Below are 7,970 nucleotides of genomic sequence, written 5' to 3'. Positions count from 1 at the left end.
GGCACAATTTGACCATTTTCACTTAGGGGTGTACTCACTTTTAGGCATTAATGGCTGTGTTGAGTTATTTTGAGGGCACCCCAAATGTACACTGTTAGGGCTCATGCACACGACTGTGTGCCAGCTGGGACCATGCTGCGGACCGCAAATTGCACTTGATTGGGATCCGCGATCTGCACCGCAATTGACTACTTTACATTGTATCAAAGCGTTCCCATGAAGAGATAGAATAAAATATTTGCAAAAATGTGAGGGGTGCACTCTCTGACGTGAGATACCGTACACACCTCACAGACTTCAGGCGCAATATTGGACCGTTTATCGGGTGCACTCACTGACGTGAGATACCGTACACGCCGCACAGACTTCAGGCGCAATATTGGACCGTTTATCGGGTGCACTCACTGACGTGAGATACCGTACACACCTCACAGACTTCAGGCGCAATATTGGACCGTTTATCGGGTGCACTCACTGACGTGAGATACCGTACACGCCGCACAGACTTCAGGTGCAATATTGGACCGTTTATCGGGTGCACTCACTGACGTGAGATACCGTACACACCTCACAGACTTCAGGCGCAATATCGGACCGTTTATCGGGTGCACTCACTGACGTGAGATACCGTACACGCCGCACAGACTTCAGACGCAATATCGGACCGTTTATCGGGTGCACTCACTGACGTGAGATACCGTACACACCTCACAGACTTCAGACGCAATATCAGACCGTTTATCATTTCCTTTAGTGGCCCCAATGGAATTCAGTCCGACGCCAATCGCTGGCAATCTACTGCTGTGGCGGAAACCTTCCCAGTGGGCAAACATCAAATAAGTTGCCCCTCACCATCTGCACTACATGTTACCTCAGCCCTTAGGGTAGCTGCACAGCATATGGTTCCTCCACAAGAATCGTTGTCAAATTCTGACTAAATGGTTAACTCCCCCACTGGTGCCACACCAGGGTTCATCCAGCCGCTTCTCATACATATTATAGCCTGCCTTCACTCACCTGAAGTGGCAGGGTGACGGTGGGAGCGGGCCCGCCGGGCAGAGGCATGTGACGGAGCTCCCGGAGACAGGTGCAGGCTGAGGAGGCTCGCTCGCCGGTCACGTGCTGCTGTGTGGCGCCGGTGACTGCAGCGCCCTGTACAGACTGCTGAGAACGCCCTGAGGAAATTCGCACTGGCGAGCGGCGAGGCTGGAATTTCCGCGGCAGAACACGTGCAGTGAGGGGCATTCCCGTCTAGTGATGTGCCCTATATGACTAGTGCTGCTGCCCGGGAATGCTGACTGTCCTTCTCACCGAAAACCAGGCCCTTCTCTTACGTTCAGTCGCTTTCATTCGAGCCATTTGCTTCGTGTTCGTGACATTGCGGTTTTTCCTCTGGGGCTATGAAGATATAACGGCCTGTCAGACGCAGGGAATTGGCCTTCAAGGGAGAAAATTCCTCTCAGGCCACAGATTCTGGTGTCAGTGGAAAAAGGGGACATTTAGGGTATATTCACACGACCGTGTTTAATCCTTTCCGCTTTGCGGTGCGCAAACAACGGAACCTTGCGGACAAACTACTTCCGTTTGTGTTCCGTATGTCTTTCGTTTTTTATGGTCCGCAAAAAATGGAAGGGAAAAAAATATAGAAAAAAAAATGAATAAGGCTCCATTCACACGTCTGCAGTGTGTTTTGCGGATCCGCAAAATACGGACAGCTGCAATGTGCGTTCCGCATTTTGTGGACCGCACATTCCCAGCACTAATAGAACATGCCTGTTCTTGTCCGCAATTGCGGACAAGAATAGGACACGTTCTATTATGAATGGGTCCGCAATTCCGTGTCCGGGCAGCACATCGTGCTGCCCCATAGAAATGAATGGGTCCGCAATTCCGTTTCGCAAAATGTGGAACGAAATTGCGGACGTGTGAATGGAGCCTTATTAAGGCCTTCAAAAAGACAGAAACGGATCGGCAAAAACCGATGACATACAGAAACCATTCCGTATGTCATCGCACTTTGCGGATCCATTGACTTAAAAGGGGCTGCGGACCGATCTGTGTGGACAATGGTAGGACATGCTTCATATTTTTGCGCACTAGAAATCCAGAAACGTGGATGCGGACAACATACTGAACGTTGTCCGCACATTTTATTCACCCATAGAAATGAATGGATCCGCATCTATTCCACAAAATGCGGAACGGATGCGGATAAAATTATACGGTCGTGTGAATGTACCCTTAGTGGAATATTGAGCTGGTGTTCTTTAACCCTTGAAGAGGACCTTTCACCTGGATATCCGTAATCTAATTATTATCCTACCTTATAGTGCGGCCCCCACTGATGTCTTGGCACTTTTTATAATAAAAAAAATTCTAAAGAACCCCCCGTTCGTCCGCTGTGGTCCCCGTATCTTTTGGCGCCTCATATGCTAATGAGCGTAACTCAGTTATACTAGGCGTGGACTTGTATTTCTCCTGGGCGCGGTTATCTTCTCCCTGGCTGCGAGCGCATCCAATCAGAGTGCCCGCTCTTAGCCATGGAGAAGGAGCTCAAGTTCTCGCTGGAGAAGGAGCTGTGATTCTCGCGAGAACTTGAGCGCCTTCTCCCTGGTTAAAACCGGGTGCAGCCAGGGAGAGGATGACCGCGCCAATTCATTGCTCTGCTAGATTTATATCAAGCTGACAGCTCAAGGGGAGTGTCCTTTCTGCTGCAGCTAAGAGGGCGTGTCCATGCTCTCCCTATCACAGCTCAGAAAGATTAAACTGAGCATGCGCGACCTTCTCAGTGGGCAGGACAAAGAAATAAGAAAAAGAGCAAACAGCAGTGGGCGCTATACAGATGCATTTTATTGTATAGCTCAGTGGCTATACTAAATTTAATTATATGCAATTATATAATTCAATAAAAATTTATATTCAGGTGCTGGTTTAACCACTTCCCGGCCGCCCATTGACTATGAACATCCTTGGGCAGTCTGTTTATCTCTGAATGGACGTTCTGGAACGTCCTTTCAGAGATGGCAGCTGCACGCTAATTGTGCAGCTGCCAAGCAGGGGGCCCCAAAGAGAAGGCAGGGACCATTCCTGGGTGTCCCTGCCTTCTAGATCGCTGTATACACACGCGCTATGCTGCTTCCTGTCCCGGCGATCATGTGACCGCTGGGGGAGTGCAGGAGCTGTCGGGTCTTCCATAGACCTCGATCAGCCCTGCACTGAGGCTGCACAGCATAGTATTCTGCTGTACAGCCTCTCTCCTGTAACTAGGGCTACTATGTCAGTTACAGGAGAAATCAATAGTTAAAAAAAGGTTAAATGTCCCCCCAGAGGTCTTGTATGACCTTATGGGGGACCCAAAGTGTAAAACATAAAAAATTGTGTCTTGGAAAAAAAAAAAAAAAAGACATATTTGGTGTTGCTGCGTCCAAAGCAATTGGCTCTACAAAAATTTCATATGACTACCCCATCAAGTGAACGGTGTAAAAAATAATAATAATAATAATAATAAAAATTAGGCCAAAACAGTTTTTTATAGTCACCTCACAAAAAACATAATATCAATCAATCATTATGTACCATATGTACCCCAAAATGGTAGAAATACAATTGTCACCTCGTCCTGCAAAAAACAAGCCCTCACACAAGACTATAGCCAGAAAAAAAAAATTATTGTGTAAAAGGAAAAAATAAAAAAACCTGGACATATTTGGTATCGTTGTGTCCGTAATGACCGTATCTAGAAAAATATCACATGATCTACCCCATCAAGTGAACGGTGTAAAAAAAAAATTGAAAAATTACACCAAAAAGCTTTTTTGGTGACTTCACCTCCCAAAACTTAGATAAAAAGCAACCAGAAAGCCAAATGAACCCTAAAATTATGCCAATAAAAACTAGCTTGTCTCACACAAAATAAGCCTTCACGCAGCACATTTAACAACAACAACCAAAAAAAGTTATTGCTCTTAAAAACCATGACTGAAAATTCTATGTTAGAAAATCCAGATGCCACTCCTTCTCTTCTGAGCCCTGGCGTATCCCCAAATAAAAAAAGGGGTCAACCACTAAGATGGCGCCAAACCTTGTTTGTTCCCTGTGGGGTGAAAACTAAAATATAATACATTTGACTAAAATATAGTAAAAGACCCTGCAATGGCCTTTTTTTAAGGTATAAAATTCTTGATGCACAGATAAAAACAATCTGAGACCAATGAAAGGAATTTACTTACTTCACTAAGGAGGAGGTCAATGGGATAAAACTCAAGACACCCAAGGACCAGGACCAAGCCTCCCCCGCCAGGATCGTTTGTAGTGTCGTGGGAAATGAACATGGCAGTATCCGATACTTCTGGTGTTTTTTCTCTTTTTATTTCTTTAAAAATCACAGGTGGGCTCAACGCATTTCGGGGGATAGATGACCCCCTTCATCAGGAGCAGTACAAGCAAGTAAAAAAATAGCAAATGCAGTCATACGAGTACAACTTACCAATGGGCCTAATATACTTCATCTTATAAGGCCATGTTCCCACCCGAACTCCAATTAGATAGAGGCCCTAGGGTTTTCCTATGACCTTGCTCCACAACCCTAAGACCCCATCACCTTCCAGCTACCATATGAATGTAATAATAGATGGTTTTTGGTACCTGTTAACATGCGTTCCACTGTGAAACGCAAACTTCCTGTTCAGATGAGACCAAGATCAACTTGTACCAGAGTGACGGGAAGAGAAGAGTATGGAGAAGGAAAGGAACTGCTCATGATCCTAAGCATACCACCTCATCAGTGAAGCATGGTGGTGGTAGTGTCATGGCGTGGGCATGTGTGGCTGCCAATGGAACTGCAAGCAAAAGCAGCAGGATGAATTCTGAAGTGTTTCAGGCAATATTATCTGCTCATATTCAGCCAAATGCTTCAGAACTTATTGGATGGCGCTTCACAGTGCAAATGGACAATGAACCAAAGCATACTGCAAAAGCAACCAAAGAGTTTTTTGCAGTTTAAATTGCATGACAACGGAGCGTGAGTGAAGTGAAGCCTCTCACTCACCGCTCCATTGCCTCCTGACTTGGCACTGCATTGCACTGGCCAGGGCCTTGCATGCACACATCGTCAGCGCGCTGGCTGATGCTGTGTGTGACGTCAGGTCCCTCCCAGTGCATGCTGGGAAGAAGACACGGTCCATCTACGCACTATGGAAAGGTAAGTATAAAGTTAGCGGAGGGTTTGAAGGGGGCATCTGTGATTTGAACTGGGCTGATGGCGCTGGAGGACATGGATGATCATGGCAATGGCATGGAGGGGCTGATGCCGCTGGGGGAATGAGGGACGGGACATGGATGGCATAGAAGGGTTGATGGCGCTGGATGGGGGGCATGGCATGGAGTGGCTGATCTAATGGCACTGGGGGACATGGTGGATGGCATGGAGGCACTGGGGGAGGAGGACATGGCAATGGAGGCACTGGAGGAGGGGGACACAATGGAGGGGCAGATGGCACTGGGGGAGTGGGGGACATGGCATGGAGGCAGGGGCTGATCTGATGGCACTGGGGGAGTGGGTGGCATGGAGGCACTGGGGAAGGGGGACATGGCAATGGAGGGGCTGATGGCAGTGGGGGACATGGCATGGAGGGGCTGATCTGATGGCACTGGGGGTGGGGGACATGGTTGATGGCATTGGGGCACTGGGCAAGGGGGGCATGGCAATGGATGGCTCTGGGGGAGTGGGGGACATAGCATGGGGGCGCTGATCTGATGGAACTGGTGGAGTGGGAGACATGGCAATTGGGCTGGCAATGGATGGTATGGAGGAACATACCTTAGATACACATTCTGGCAGAAAAACAGCCTGCTGCAGTATACCGTATTGGGTATAGCCGGATACAACCAGCTATATGCTCTCATTGACTATAATGTGGTCCAAGGCCATCTGGCCATGTTCCGGCATACATGCTGGGTATCGTCCAAAGTGTTTTTTTTTTTTTTCTCTCGCCTGCCAAAACCCAGCTTGAATGCTGTAACAAGGCCGGACCCCATTACAGTCAATCGTTGCAGCAGCCGGCAGTATCCAGCTATACCCGATATGGTACATTCTGGCTGTTCTTCTGACAGAATGTATATTGCAGCTGTGAAAGAAGCCTTGTGTGTGCAATTATGTGCTATACCACTAAATAAAAATATTGTTTTTATAAAGCAATACGTTATTTTAAGAAGGTTTTTCCTTATTAGAGTACTCAATTAATCGTAAAAATAATCAGTAGAATACTCAATTACTTACTAATCTCAGCTCTTATTCGCTTGGATGGGAGCTGCAATATGAAAGAACAGCCACTATACAACAGACACAGCCTTCTTCTGGCTGCACCCACTGTTTGTTTTTTGCACCGAAGTGTGCCAAAACAGCTGATCTTTGTGGGTGTCGGACCCTCACCAATCTGACATTGATGGCCTAACCTGAGAACTGGTCTTCAATATCTAGAAACCAGAGGACTCTTAAAAATGCAAAGCAAGACAATAAGTGACATTCTTCTCTGTATTAGGCCTCTTTCACACGGCCGTGTGCTGGCTGGGACCGTGCCGCGGACCGCAAATGCGGTTCGCATTGCACGGGCACCGACCGTGGGGCAGCTGCATGCAGATCGCGGACCCATTCACTTGAATGGGGTCAGCGATCCTTCCGTTCCGCAAAAAGATAGAACAAGTTCTACATTTTTGCGGAACGGAAGCACGGAACAGAACACCACGGAACCGCGGGGTTCCGTGCTTCCGTTTCGTTACACACCGAATCTCCGGATTTGCAGACCCATTCAAGTGAATTGGTCGGCATCCGTAATGCGGAATGCACACGGCTGATGACCAGTGTATTGCTGAACCGTCGTATGCGGCCCGCTATACGGCCACGGGAGCACTACGGCCATGTGAAAGAGGCCTTACTTTATTTTTATTTTTGTCTGATAGGATGGCAGTTTCCTTTTAATATTATGCAAACAGAAACCCGCATATATTTGAATCATATGCCTTGAAATGCAGTGAGAAAAAATTTGTGAATGGTGAAATACAATTACTTAATGTCAGTGGATGGGTTTAGGGTTGTACCAATTGTAACACTTTTATGAAAAATAAGAAAAGACATTATTTTAGAGTAATGCAGAAAAAAAGCTATACATACAATGCATTTGGAAAGTTTTCAGACCCTTTCACTTTTTTTCCATTAAAAAAAAAAAAAAAAAGTTTTCCCCCATCATTCTGTACTCAATACCCCATAATGATAAAGTGAAAACAGAATGTTCAAAATCTTTCCTTATTTATTGAAAATAAAAAAACGTAAAATCTTGCATTGACATAAGTATTCAGAGCCGTTACTCAAAACTTAGCTGAAGCACCTATGGTAGCAAATACAGACTCTAGTTTTCTTGGGAATTATGCCGCAAGATTTAGGGATTTTCTGCCATTCTTCTCTGCAGATCCTCTCAAGCTCTGTCAGGTTGGATGGGGACCATCAGTGGACAGCTATTTTCAGGTCTTTCCGGAGATGATTGATTGCGTTCAAGTCACGGCTCTGGCTGGGCCACTCAAGAACATTCACAGAGTTGTCTCTACACCATTTCTGTTTTGTCTTGGCTGCGTGCTTAGCGTTATTGTCTTGTTGGAGGGTGAACATTTGGCCCAGTCTGACATCCAGAGCACTTTAGATAAGATTTTCAGAATATCTCTGTTTTTTTTTTTGGTCAATTCAGCTTTTCCTCAATTTTGACCGTTCTCCCTGTCTCAGATACTGAAAAACACTCCCACAGCGTGATGCTCCACCACCATGATTTACTGTAGGGATGATTTTAGGAAGGTGAGCATTGTCCAGTTTCCTCCAGACAAGATGTTTAGATTTGAGGCCAATCTTGGCACAGTGGCCTTAAATAGAAGAAGTTTGGACTCTTCCTAGACCTGGCCTCCCCACCAAACTAAGTAATCAAGGG

The sequence above is a fragment of the Bufo gargarizans genome, chromosome 3 (genome assembly GCF_014858855.1).
Source record: "Bufo gargarizans isolate SCDJY-AF-19 chromosome 3, ASM1485885v1, whole genome shotgun sequence".
Classification (NCBI taxonomy): domain Eukaryota; kingdom Metazoa; phylum Chordata; class Amphibia; order Anura; family Bufonidae; genus Bufo; species Bufo gargarizans.
The sequence above is the reverse complement of the archived record's forward strand: the minus strand, read 5'-3'. Positions refer to the sequence as shown.